This window comes from Megalopta genalis, unplaced genomic scaffold, assembly GCF_051020955.1.
Source record: "Megalopta genalis isolate 19385.01 unplaced genomic scaffold, iyMegGena1_principal scaffold0038, whole genome shotgun sequence".
Lineage (NCBI taxonomy): Eukaryota > Metazoa > Arthropoda > Insecta > Hymenoptera > Halictidae > Megalopta > Megalopta genalis.
Window position 1 is genome coordinate 2,010,001 of NW_027476107.1, and position 15,000 is coordinate 2,025,000.

Consider the following 15,000-nt stretch of genomic DNA (forward strand, 5'->3'; position numbering starts at 1 on the left):
TTGAAGAGAACAAAAAGATATATGGGGCGACCGACAAACGGTTTTCCCGTAGAACCAGACTCGCGATTGCGTTGACACACACATCATAGCCACACCAATAGAAGAGTTTTAGGACGGTAACCCGGGTGGGGTGTTCTTTACTCAGAATATGTGCAACATCGGATCTATATAGCCATCGATACAATTCGTACACAAATGTGTCGTACGAAGAGAGAGACTTTTTTTCCTCTGGCAACATAACGGTAAGAGACATCCTTCCACACTCATAGGTTCCACTCCCTGGGGCTATGATATATATATATACATATAAATTCAAATTCGAAGCAACGGTCACAATTCTACTCTATATTTTTGCGGGTTATGTGTTCTTTCGTTCAATTTCTTTCATGCGTTCGTTCGATCTCTGTACACAGTCTTCACATAGGACAGACTCGTGTAGTACGCTTTCGTGGGTTAAACCCATCTCGTTTCATTTCAGGCGACGTCGGGAGCGCGTTGAAAATGTACCAGTGAAATCTCGATAGTTCTACGGATACGAATCGTCCCGAAAAAGATTTTGTCACCGCTTCGAAGCGGTGTTTCAGACGGGCGGACGTATATAAAACATATACGACACACGACACCGCCTTCCACACTCACGCTAGTTCGAACACGATTTCCATCTCTCTCGAAGACTGTTAGACGTACGTAAAATTTCTCAATATTCATAGGACCGCGACAAACGCCGACGAAGCGCCCATCATTCGCTCGTACGTATATAGGCAACAAGTGCCATCAACGCAAGCAGTTTATAAGTACGTAAACGACCCTCAGCCAGGCGTGGTCCAGGAATTGTATCCGTGGACCGCAATGTGCGTTCGAAATGTCGATGTTCATGTGTCCTGCAGTTCACACGTTGACGCGCAATTAGCTGCGTTCTTCATCGACCCACGAGCCAAGTGATCCACCGTTCAGGGTAATTTTTCCCTTTTATTCTCTCATATATATAATGTGTATTTGCTATCCACCACATTTTTGTGTTATATTTCGGAACAAGCCGATACCCGAAGAGCTCCAACCAGCGCGCGAAGGAGATTCGGGAGTCGTCGTACAACGACATAATTGTCCCTTAAAGAACGAGATATTTCCGTCGAAACCATATATATATGTACGAGCAAATCCAAAACCACTGTTTTCTTGCAAGTTCGACGGTCGGAGCGAATAGAACATTGAAAAGCCTTCTATCGAAGAAACACAGAGAGTATATCACCTCCAAAAACGACGGGGATATGGATATTCAAACTGGACAATTATCAACCCGATACTGGATTCGAAAAGTTTCTCTCTCCTTTCGTCGTTATTTACACCGGACGGACTCACGGCCGGCTCTAGCTGGGTGTCATATATATATACGTCCCACGCTCATGCTGCCACTAGCGCGCAACAGAGTAGGGTGTCAATGACAACGACACAGCATTGAAACGAGCTACACAAGCCGGTCTCTCTTGATACCAATGTAAACGAGCATTAAGTTATCTTCAGACTGCCCGATATTTTCGTCCTTTGGACTTTCCCAACGATTCCTTTTTTTCTTTTTTTTTTTTACACCACAGCGAAGACTTGAGGAAGCGTGATTAGCACGCTCGCATCCCTCCCTGTCCTACTACAACTGTGTGTGTGTGTGTAAAGAAAGAAAAAAGAATACATTGGCTTTCTCTCTATCGAGAAGATGGCCTACGCAACGCAGATCAAAGGCCTAATACGTGTAATATAATACGCGTCTGGCCGTGTATAAATCACGCACGAATGATCTGGTCGGGCCCAACTCTTCTCGTACGCTTATTTTTCCGTGTTGAGGCACTATCATAAAATCACACAAACCCCAACACGTGTGTGTCTTGGAAGGAAGATGGCCTACGCAACGCAGATCAAAGGCCTAATACGTGTAGTACACACGTCTGCCGTGTAAATCACGCACGAATGATCTGGTCGGGCCCAACTCTTCTCCACCACACCACATCCCAACTTTGTACATTTTTATATATTTTTGTGCGTTGGGGCACCTTCATAATCACAAACCCCAACAACACATATATCTCTCTCTCTTTGAAAGATTTGTTGTGGCCTACGCAACGCAGATCAAAGGCCTAATACGTGTAGTACACACGTCTGGCCGTGTAAATCACGCACGAATGATCTGGCGGGCTCAACAATATCTTTTTTTTTTATATGAATTCTTATCCACAAACTAATCGAATTCATTTTCTCTCCTCCTCTCCTCTCTCTTTGAGATATATTGGAACATTGTAATGATCCTTCCGCAGGTTCACCTACGGAAACCTTGTTACGACTTTTACTTCCTCTAAATAATCAAGTTTGGTCATCTTCCCGGCATCATCGGCAATGCCGAAACATTGCCGCGCACCAGTCCGAAGACCTCACTAAATCATTCAATCGGTAGTAGCGACGGGCGGTGTGTACAAAGGGCAGGGACGTAATCAACGCGAGCTTATGACTCGCGCTTACTGGGAATTCCTCGTTCATGGGGAATAATTGCAAGCCCCAATCCCTAGCACGAAGGAGGTTCAGCGGGTTACCCGGGCCTTTCGGCCAGGGAACACACGCTGATTCCTTCAGTGTAGCGCGCGTGCGGCCCAGAACATCTAAGGGCATCACAGACCTGTTATTGCTCAATCTCGTGCGGCTAGAAGCCGCCTGTCCCTCTAAGAAGATTTGTTTGTACGTTGGTAGTAAAAACCCCACCGGCAGAAGCCGAGAGCCTTCGAGATACCATAATTACGTCTATTTAGCAGGCTAGAGTCTCGTTCGTTATCGGAATTAACCAGACAAATCGCTCCACCAACTAAGAACGGCCATGCACCACCACCCACCGAATCAAGAAAGAGCTATCAATCTGTCAATCCTTCCGGTGTCCGGGCCTGGTGAGGTTTCCCGTGTTGAGTCAAATTAAGCCGCAGGCTCCACTCCTGGTGGTGCCCTTCCGTCAATTCCTTTAAGTTTCAGCTTTGCAACCATACTTCCCCCGGAACCCAAAAGCTTTGGTTTCCCGGAAGCTGCCCGCCGAGTCATCGTAGGAACTTCGGCGGATCGCTAGCTGGCATCGTTTATGGTTAGAACTAGGGCGGTATCTGATCGCCTTCGAACCTCTAACTTTCGTTCTTGATTAATGAAAACATTTTTGGCAAATGCTTTCGCTTCTGTCCGTCTTGCGACGATCCAAGAATTTCACCTCTAACGTCGCAATACGAATGCCCCCATCTGTCCCTATTAATCATTACCTCGGGGTTCCGAAAACCAACAAAATAGAACCGAGGTCCTATTCCATTATTCCATGCACACAGTATTCAGGCGAAGGTAGCCTGCTTTGAGCACTCTAATTTGTTCAAAGTAAACGTACCGGCCCACCTCGACACTCAGTGAAGAGCACCGCGATGGGATATTAGTTGGACCGCCCCGTGAAGAGCAAAGCCCACCGGTAGGACGTACCACATAATGCCAGTTAAACACCGCGAGCGATGAACCGACACTGTGACACACAGATTCAACTACGAGCTTTTTAACCGCAACAACTTTAATATACGCTATTGGAGCTGGAATTACCGCGGCTGCTGGCACCAGACTTGCCCTCCAATGGATCCTCGTTAAAGGATTTAAAGTGTACTCATTCCGATTACGGGGCCTCGGATGAGTCCCGTATCGTTATTTTTCGTCACTACCTCCCCGTGCCGGGAGTGGGTAATTTGCGCGCCTGCTGCCTTCCTTGGATGTGGTAGCCGTTTCTCAGGCTCCCTCTCCGGAATCGAACCCTGATTCCCCGTTACCCGTTACAACCATGGTAGGCGCAGAACCTACCATCGACAGTTGATAAGGCAGACATTTGAAAGATGCGTCGCCGGTGCTATAAGACCATGCGATCAGCACAAAGTTATTCAGAGTCACCAAAGCAAACGATGGACGAGTGTAAACACCCGCCACCGATTGGTTTTGATCTAATAAAAGCGTTCCTACCATCTCTGGTCGGAACTCTGTTTTGCATGTATTAGCTCTAGAATTACCACAGTTATCCAAGTAAATTTTAGTACGATCTAAGAAACCATAACTGATTTAATGAGCCATTCGCGGTTTCACCTTAATACGGCATGTACTGAGACATGCATGGCTTAATCTTTGAGACAAGCATATGACTACTGGCAGGATCAACCAGGGAACTATACAATATGTATATATAAAATGGACAAAATTTAAATCCTTTTCCATCGTCGCCTGTTTCATATATATATGTCAGGTCGACACACCACTTTTCTCTTTCAAATATGTACAAGTTTTGCCACATTCCGCGCTTGTAACATATCTTCTTTAACGCTCAATTTCTTTCATTTTTCTACCATACAGATATTTTACCGTACGCCCAAAAACGTACGTATTATATTTTTGTTCTATCGTAAAATCACATTTTTCTACGTACGCCAGCTTCGTACGTTTCTATCTTTGCCTTCATAAAATCACAAGATAATTTTATCTTCAAGAGTCTCGCTATTAACATCTTGTAAGATAAATGTACGTCCCAGCTAAAACGTACAAATACTTCAAGTTAAGTAATAATATATCATCGCTATTGACAAATTTTTAAGATCCAAGACACAGTTCTCTCTATATGTTTTAATATTTTTTATGTACTCAAATATATTCAAAGGAAAAAGTACATGGGTGATGCCATAGTCGTGGAAGCGCGTACGCTCACGCTGATCTTCTGACCGCCGGAAGCACGAAACCTCTGATCTGGGCAAAATCGGCAAGCCGAGGAAGAACGGACAGGACACATGCTGGACTGGCGAGAAAGCGTGTTCTTCCGCTCGCGCTAGGCATTTCGATTTCTGACACCTCTTGATTTAAAAAATCAGTTTTTTGATAGTTTTCTCTCTCCACTGGGCTATTCATTTTAGCCACAGTTTTCAATTGGTACGATTTGCTTCCAAATCTTACAGATGCATTTTAAAAAATTTTTCCATCGCTCGGACAGAAGAGTCGATTGCTCAGTGAGTACGAGTATACATACAAAGTGCATACGGGTAACCAACCCCGTAGGGCTTGCCACATATGGGCCATTCGGTCAAAGACACCGACCCGTGGCCACGCTGTGTGGAGAAAAGTCCGTAACGTAAACGGCACGAAACAGTCAGGACCGAAGCCCCGAAGGAGCTCTGAGACAGCTTCTCGACCGAGATCGTAGAATTGGCCCAAAACCCGCTCTGCTCCATCCGCCTCGCACGGACCGTGTATCTCTTATAGATACCGAACGGCCGGCAAGGACGCCGGCGCCGCCGGCCGAATAGCACGCGCGCTTACGAGTGTAAACCGCCGCGGCAACAGACCGCCCGGCCGTGCTGTTGTAACATAGCGCGTGAACGAACGAAAAAAAAATTTATAGTAAACATTAAAATAAATTACACCACCGTAAACTAGACAAAAAATTACACATTTTTTCCCAATATGAAAATTTTCACAAACTTTTCAAAGTCCCATCGCATCGAGTAAACTTTTTTAATAACGCTTCCGCACGATTCTAAATGCTTAATCCATATGTGAAATCGTTCACTGATCACGAATATCGTATTTAAAAAAATTACAAAAATTTATTTTTCCAAATAATCAAAAAAAACCGAAAAATCACAAGAGTAAAGTACCATTATTTTAAACAATATGTCGTTCTAAATGCTTAATCCCTATGTAAAAAAGTTATCTAAGCAAGAATATGTAATTGAAAAAAATTAGAAAAATTTATTTTAGCCGTAAATCGAAAATAATGGGGACACCGGAGCTGTTCGAAGCGCCGAGACGCGCCGCGTACGGCCGAATATTTTCTAAGTCCCAACGTACCGATCAAGAGTAAAGTACCATTTTCCTACATTAGATTTCGTTCTAAATGCTTAATCCCTATGTAAAAACGTTAGTTAAGCAAGAATATCGTATTTTTAAAAAAATCTAATGATAGGATTTCCCAGAAAATTGAAAAAACCGTAAAATGTCAAGAGTAAAGTGCCATTTTCTGACATTAGATTTCGTTCTAAATGCTTAATCCCTATGTAAAAAAGTTATTTAAGCAAGAATATGTTATTGAATAAAATGAGAAAAATTTATTTTAGCCGTAAATCGAAAATAATGGATCGAGCGAATCGGTCGATTGCGCCGAGACGCGCTATGATGCAACAGACGAGCGATTGGAACGCCCGAATATTTTCAAAGTCCCAACGTACCGATCAAGAGTAAAGTACCATTTTCCTACATTAGATTTCGTTCTAAATACTTAATCCCTATGTAAAAACGTTAGTTAAGCAAGAATATCGTATTTTTAAAAAAATCTAATGATAGGATTTCCCAGAAAATTGAAAAAACCGAAAAATGTCAAGAGTAAAGTGCCATTTTCTGACATTAGATTTCGTTCTAAATGCTTAATCCCTATGTAGAAACGTTAGTTAAGCAAGAATATCGTATTTTTAAAAAAATCTAATGATAGGATTTTTCAGAAAATTGAAAAAACCGTAAAATGTCAAGAGTAAAGTGCCCTTATTTTAAACAATGTATCGTTCTAAATGCTTAATCCCTATGTAAAAAAGTTATTTAAGCAAGAATATGTTATTGAATAAAATGAGAAAAATTTATTTTAGCCGTAAATCGAAAATAATGGATCGAGCGAATCGGTCGATTGCGCCGAGACGCGCTATGATGCAACAGACGAGCGATTGGAACGCCCGAATATTTTCAAAGTCCCAACGTACCGATCAAGAGTAAAGTACCATTTTCCTACATTAGATTTCGTTCTAAATGCTTAATCCCTATGTAAAAACGTTAGTTAAGCAAGAATATCGTATTTTTAAAAAAATCTAATGATAGGATTTCCCAGAAAATTGAAAAAACCGAAAAATGTCAAGAGTAAAGTGCCATTTTCTGACATTAGATTTCGTTCTAAATGCTTAATCCCTATGTAGAAACGTTAGTTAAGCAAGAATATCGTATTTTTAAAAAAATCTAATGATAGGATTTTTCAGAAAATTGAAAAAACCGTAAAATGTCAAGAGTAAAGTGCCCTTATTTTAAACAATGTATCGTTCTAAATGCTTAATCCCTATGTAAAAAAGTTATTTAAGCAAGAATATGTTATTGAATAAAATGAGAAAAATTTATTTTAGCCGTAAATCGAAAATAATGGATCGAGCGAATCGGTCGATTGCGCCGAGACGCGCTATGATGCAACAGACGAGCGATTGGAACGCCCGAATATTTTCTAAGTGCCAACGTACCGATCAAGAGTAAAGTACCATTTTCCTACATTAGATTTCGTTCTAAATGCTTAATCCCTATGTAAAAACGTTAGTTAAGCAAGAATATCGTATTTTTAAAAAAATCTAATGATAGGATTTCCCAGAAAATTGAAAAAACCGAAAAATGTCAAGAGTAAAGTGCCATTTTCTGACATTAGATTTCGTTCTAAATGCTTAATCCCTATGTAGAAACGTTAGTTAAGCAAGAATATCGTATTTTTAAAAAAATCTAATGATAGGATTTTTCAGAAAATTGAAAAAACCGTAAAATGTCAAGAGTAAAGTGCCCTTATTTTAAACAATGTATCGTTCTAAATGCTTAATCCCTATGTAAAAAAGTTATTTTAGCAGGAATATGTTATTGAAAAAAATTAGAAAAATTTATTTTAGCCGTAAATCGAAAATAATGGGGACACCGGAGCTGTTCGAAGCGCCGAGCGCGCCGCGTACGCCCGAATATTTTCAAAGTCCCAACGTACCGATCAAGAGTAAAGTACCATTTTCCTACATTAGATTTCGTTCTAAATACTTAATCCCTATGTAAAAACGTTAGTTAAGCAAGAATATCGTATTTTTAAAAAAATCTAATGATAGGATTTCCCAGAAAATTGAAAAAACCGAAAAATGTCAAGAGTAAAGTGCCATTTTCTGACATTAGATTTCGTTCTAAATGCTTAATCCCTATGTAAAAACGTTAGTTAAGCAAGAATATCGTATTTTTAAAAAAATCTAATGATAGGATTTCCCAGAAAATTGAAAAAACCGTAAAATGTCAAGAGTAAAGTGCCCTTATTTTAAACAATGTATCGTTCTAAATGCTTAATCCCTATGTAAAAAAGTTATTTTAGCAGGAATATGTTATTGAAAAAAATTAGAAAAATTTATTTTAGCCGTAAATCGAAAATAATGGGGACACCGGAGCTGTTCGAAGCGCCGAGCGCGCCGCGTACGCCCGAATATTTTCAAAGTCCCAACGTACCGATCAAGAGTAAAGTACCATTTTCCTACATTAGATTTCGTTCTAAATACTTAATCCCTATGTAAAAACGTTAGTTAAGCAAGAATATCGTATTTTTAAAAAAATCTAATGATAGGATTTCCCAGAAAATTGAAAAAACCGAAAAATGTCAAGAGTAAAGTGCCATTTTCTGACATTAGATTTCGTTCTAAATGCTTAATCCCTATGTAGAAACGTTAGTTAAGCAAGAATATCGTATTTTTAAAAAAATCTAATGATAGGATTTTTCAGAAAATTGAAAAAACCGTAAAATGTCAAGAGTAAAGTGCCCTTATTTTAAACAATGTATCGTTCTAAATTCTTAATCCCTATGTAAAAAAGTTATTTAAGCAAGAATATGTTATTGAATAAAATGAGAAAAATTTATTTTAGCCGTAAATCGAAAATAATGGATCGAGCGAATCGGTCGATTGCGCCGAGACGCGCTATGATGCAACAGACGAGCGATTGGAACGCCCGAATATTTTCAAAGTCCCAACGTACCGATCAAGAGTAAAGTACCATTTTCCTACATTAGATTTCGTTCTAAATGCTTAATCCCTATGTAAAAACGTTAGTTAAGCAAGAATATCGTATTTTTAAAAAAATCTAATGATAGGATTTCCCAGAAAATTGAAAAAACCGAAAAATGTCAAGAGTAAAGTGCCATTTTCTGACATTAGATTTCGTTCTAAATGCTTAATCCCTATGTAGAAACGTTAGTTAAGCAAGAATATCGTATTTTTAAAAAAATCTAATGATAGGATTTTTCAGAAAATTGAAAAAACCGTAAAATGTCAAGAGTAAAGTGCCCTTATTTTAAACAATGTATCGTTCTAAATGCTTAATCCCTATGTAAAAAAGTTATTTAAGCAAGAATATGTTATTGAATAAAATGAGAAAAATTTATTTTAGCCGTAAATCGAAAATAATGGATCGAGCGAATCGGTCGATTGCGCCGAGACGCGCTATGATGCAACAGACGAGCGATTGGAACGCCCGAATATTTTCTAAGTGCCAACGTACCGATCAAGAGTAAAGTACCATTTTCCTACATTAGATTTCGTTCTAAATGCTTAATCCCTATGTAAAAACGTTAGTTAAGCAAGAATATCGTATTTTTAAAAAAATCTAATGATAGGATTTCCCAGAAAATTGAAAAAACCGAAAAATGTCAAGAGTAAAGTGCCATTTTCTGACATTAGATTTCGTTCTAAATGCTTAATCCCTATGTAGAAACGTTAGTTAAGCAAGAATATCGTATTTTTAAAAAAATCTAATGATAGGATTTTTCAGAAAATTGAAAAAACCGTAAAATGTCAAGAGTAAAGTGCCCTTATTTTAAACAATGTATCGTTCTAAATGCTTAATCCCTATGTAAAAAAGTTATTTTAGCAGGAATATGTTATTGAAAAAAATTAGAAAAATTTATTTTAGCCGTAAATCGAAAATAATGGGGACACCGGAGCTGTTCGAAGCGCCGAGCGCGCCGCGTACGCCCGAATATTTTCAAAGTCCCAACGTACCGATCAAGAGTAAAGTACCATTTTCCTACATTAGATTTCGTTCTAAATACTTAATCCCTATGTAAAAACGTTAGTTAAGCAAGAATATCGTATTTTTAAAAAAATCTAATGATAGGATTTCCCAGAAAATTGAAAAAACCGAAAAATGTCAAGAGTAAAGTGCCATTTTCTGACATTAGATTTCGTTCTAAATGCTTAATCCCTATGTAGAAACGTTAGTTAAGCAAGAATATCGTATTTTTAAAAAAATCTAATGATAGGATTTTTCAGAAAATTGAAAAAACCGTAAAATGTCAAGAGTAAAGTGCCCTTATTTTAAACAATGTATCGTTCTAAATGCTTAATCCCTATGTAAAAAAGTTATTTTAGCAGGAATATGTTATTGAAAAAAAATAGAAAAATTTATTTTAGCCGTAAATCGAAAATAATGGGGACACCGGAGCTGTTCGAAGCGCCGAGCGCGCCGCGTACGCCCGAATATTTTCAAAGTCCCAACGTACCGATCAAGAGTAAAGTACCATTTTCCTACATTAGATTTCGTTCTAAATACTTAATCCCTATGTAAAAACGTTAGTTAAGCAAGAATATCGTATTTTTAAAAAAATCTAATGATAGGATTTCCCAGAAAATTGAAAAAACCGAAAAATGTCAAGAGTAAAGTGCCATTTTCTGACATTAGATTTCGTTCTAAATGCTTAATCCCTATGTAGAAACGTTAGTTAAGCAAGAATATCGTATTTTTAAAAAAATCTAATGATAGGATTTTTCAGAAAATTGAAAAAACCGTAAAATGTCAAGAGTAAAGTGCCCTTATTTTAAACAATGTATCGTTCTAAATGCTTAATCCCTATGTAAAAAAGTTATTTAAGCAAGAATATGTTATTGAATAAAATGAGAAAAATTTATTTTAGCCGTAAATCGAAAATAATGGATCGAGCGAATCGGTCGATTGCGCCGAGACGCGCTATGATGCAACAGACGAGCGATTGGAACGCCCGAATATTTTCAAAGTCCCAACGTACCGATCAAGAGTAAAGTACCATTTTCCTACATTAGATTTCGTTCTAAATGCTTAATCCCTATGTAAAAACGTTAGTTAAGCAAGAATATCGTATTTTTAAAAAAATCTAATGATAGGATTTCCCAGAAAATTGAAAAAACCGAAAAATGTCAAGAGTAAAGTGCCATTTTCTGACATTAGATTTCGTTCTAAATGCTTAATCCCTATGTAGAAACGTTAGTTAAGCAAGAATATCGTATTTTTAAAAAAATCTAATGATAGGATTTTTCAGAAAATTGAAAAAACCGTAAAATGTCAAGAGTAAAGTGCCCTTATTTTAAACAATGTATCGTTCTAAATGCTTAATCCCTATGTAAAAAAGTTATTTAAGCAAGAATATGTTATTGAATAAAATGAGAAAAATTTATTTTAGCCGTAAATCGAAAAAAAGGCTGTTCGTTTCTCTGTCTCTCTCGCGCGATCGAACTATCGATGTTTCCCGACAAACTATTGGGAGTTTAATTAAACTTTATACATGAAATTACGCGTTCTGATCCCTGCTACACAGCCGTATACTTTTTATAATTTTGTGGAATCGGGAACCTTGAAATATTTAACATAACGCGGATCGTCTGTCTCTGTCTCTTTCTAGATCGGAAGAATCGATGTTTCCCGGCAAACTATTGGGAGTTTAATTAAACTTTATACATGAAATTACTCGTTTTGATCCCCGCTACACAGCCGTATACTTTTTATAATTTTGTGGAATCGGGAACCTTGAAATATTTAACATAACGCGGATCGTCTGTCTCTGTCTCTTTCTAGATCGGAAGAATCGATGTTTCCCGGCAAACTATTGGGAGTTTAATTAAACTTTATACATGAAATTACTCGTTTTGATCCCCGCTACACAGCCGTATACTTTTTATAATTTTGTGGAATCGGGAACCTTGAAATATTTAACATAACGCGAATCGACTATCTCTGTCTCTTTCTAGATCGGAATAATCGATGTTTCCCGGCAAACTATTGCGAGATTAATTAAACTTTATACATGAAATTACTCGTTTTGATCCCCGCTACACAGCCGTATACTTTTTATAATTTTGTGGAATCGGGAACCTTGAAATATTTAACATAACGCGGATCGTCTGTCTCTGTCTCTTTCTAGATCGGAAGAATCGATGTTTCCCGGCAAACTATTGGGAGTTTAATTAAACTTTATACATGAAATTACTCGTTTTGATCCCCGCTACACAGCCGTATACTTTTTATAATTTTGTGGAATCGGGAACCTTGAAATATTTAACATAACGCGGATCGTCTGTCTCTGTCTCTTTCTAGATCGGAAGAATCGATGTTTCCCGGCAAACTATTGGGAGTTTAATTAAACTTTATACATGAAATTACTCGTTTTGATCCCCGCTACACAGCCGTATACTTTTTATAATTTTGTGGAATCGGGAACCTTGAAATATTTAACATAACGCGAATCGACTATCTCTGTCTCTTTCTAGATCGGAATAATCGATGTTTCCCGGCAAACTATTGCGAGATTAATTAAACTTTATACATGAAATTACTCGTTTTGATCCCCGCTACACAGCCGTATACTTTTTATAATTTTGTGGAATCGGGAACCTTGAAATATTTAACATAACGCGGATCGTCTGTCTCTGTCTCTTTCTAGATCGGAAGAATCGATGTTTCCCGGCAAACTATTGGGAGATTAATTAAACTTTATACATGAAATTACTCGTTTTGATCCCCGCTACACAGCCGTATACTTTTTATAATTTTGTGGAATCGGGAACCATGAAATATTTAACATAACGCGGATCGTCTGTCTCTGTCTCTTTCTAGATCGGAAGAATCGATGTTTCCCGGCAAACTATTGGGAGTTTAATTAAACTTTATACATGAAATTACTCGTTTTGATCCCCGCTACACAGCCGTATACTTTTTATAATTTTGTGGAATCGGGAACCTTGAAATATTTAACATAACGCGGATCGTCTGTCTCTGTCTCTTTCTAGATCGGAAGAATCGATGTTTCCCGGCAAACTATTGGGAGTTTAATTAAACTTTATACATGAAATTACTCGTTTTGATCCCCGCTACACAGCCGTATACTTTTTATAATTTTGTGGAATCGGGAACCATGAAATATTTAACATAACGCGGATCGTCTGTCTCTGTCTCTTTCTAGATCGGAAGAATCGATGTTTCCCGGCAAACTATTGGGAGTTTAATTAAACTTTATACATGAAATTACTCGTTTTGATCCCCGCTACACAGCCGTATACTTTTTATAATTTTGTGGAATCGGGAACCTTGAAATATTTAACATAACGCGGATCGTCTGTCTCTGTCTCTTTCTAGATCGGAATAATCGTTGTTTCCCGGCTAACTATTGGGAGATTAATTAAACTTTATACATGAAATTACTCGTTTTGATCCCCGCTACACAGCCGTATACTTTTTATAATTTTGTGGAATCGGGAACCTTGAAATATTTAACATAACGCGGATCGTCTGTCTCTGTCTCTTTCTAGATCGGAATAATCGATGTTTCCCGGCAAACTATTGGGAGATTAATTAAACTTTATACATGAAATTACTCGTTTTGATCCCCGCTACACAGCCGTATACTTTTTATAATTTTGTGGAATCGGGAACCTTGAAATATTTAACATAACGCGGATCGTCTGTCTCTGTCTCTTTCTAGATCGGAAGAATCGATGTTTCCCGGCAAACTATTGGGAGATTAATTAAACTTTATACATGAAATTACTCGTTTTGATCCCCGCTACACAGCCGTATACTTTTTATAATTTTGTGGAATCGGGAACCTTGAAATATTTAACATAACGCGGATCGACTATCTCTGTCTCTTTCTAGATCGGAAGAATCGATGTTTCCCGGCAAACTATTGGGAGATTAATTAAACTTTATACATGAAATTACTCGTTTTGATCCCCGCTACACAGCCGTATACTTTTTATAATTTTGTGGAATCGGGAACCTTGAAATATTTAACATAACGCGGATCGACTATCTCTGTCTCTTTCTAGATCGGAAGAATCGATGTTTCCCGGCAAACTATTGGGAGATTAATTAAACTTTATACATGAAATTACTCGTTTTGATCCCCGCTACACAGCCGTATACTTTTTATAATTTTGTGGAATCGGGAACCTTGAAATATTTAACATAACGCGGATCGACTATCTCTGTCTCTTTCTAGATCGGAATAATCGATGTTTCCCGGCAAACTATTGGGAGATTAATTAAACTTTATACATGAAATTACTCGTTTTGATCCCCGCTACACAGCCGTATACTTTTTATAATTTTGTGGAATCGGGAACCTTGAAATATTTAACATAACGCGGATCGTCTGTCTCTGTCTCTTTCTAGATCGGAATAATCGATGTTTCCCGGCAAACTATTGGGAGATTAATTAAACTTTATACATGAAATTACTCGTTTTGATCCCCGCTACACAGCCGTATACTTTTTATAATTTTGTGGAATCGGGAACCTTGAAATATTTAACATAACGCGGATCGTCTGTCTCTGTCTCTTTCTAGATCGGAAGAATCGATGTTTCCCGGCAAACTAATGGGAGTTTAATTAAACTTTATGCATCAAATCATTCAGTTTGACTCCTGCAACAAAACCACTGAAATTGCGCTCGAAATGCGGTGCGACGGGTCGGCGCGTCTGCACTGTGCGACAGCTAGTCAAAACGTCCGAACAGCGTATTGTTTTCGATCTCTTGGTATAATATTCGTATTCCTTGCTGTGTATAGCTTCCGATCGATTATTGCAATGGTCAAAATTCCAGCGGCGTAATGCTTTCCATAAGATTACATTAATATAACCAGCGGCATATTGCTTTCTATCTTGTAATGAAAATTTTATAACCAAGTACCAACGGCGTATTGCTTTCGTTCGGATAATGGAGATTTTACAACCAAGTACCAGCGGTTTCTGTCTTATAATTAAATTATTATAATAAAATAAAGTACCAGCGGCGTGTTACTTTCGTTCGGATAATGGAGATTTTACAACCAAGTACCAGCGGTTTCTGTCTTATAATTAAATTATTATAATAAAATAAGGTACCAGCGGCGTGTTACTTTCGTTCGGATA

The 15,000-nt window shown here is 38.1% G+C and overlaps 2 non-coding genes across 2 annotated transcripts; both read right to left on the bottom strand.

Annotated features, from left to right (window-relative positions):
- Nucleotides 1-803: 803 nt before the first annotated feature.
- Nucleotides 804-958, bottom strand: LOC143261179 (5.8S ribosomal RNA). Its single transcript, XR_013035391.1, has one exon. It is a non-coding gene; the product is annotated as a 5.8S ribosomal RNA (ribosomal RNA).
- A 1,328-nt stretch (nucleotides 959-2,286) lies between these two features.
- On the bottom strand, nucleotides 2,287-4,207 carry LOC143261166 (small subunit ribosomal RNA). The gene has a single exon (XR_013035384.1). It is a non-coding gene; the product is annotated as a small subunit ribosomal RNA (ribosomal RNA).
- Between the last annotated feature and the right edge of the window lie 10,793 nt (nucleotides 4,208-15,000).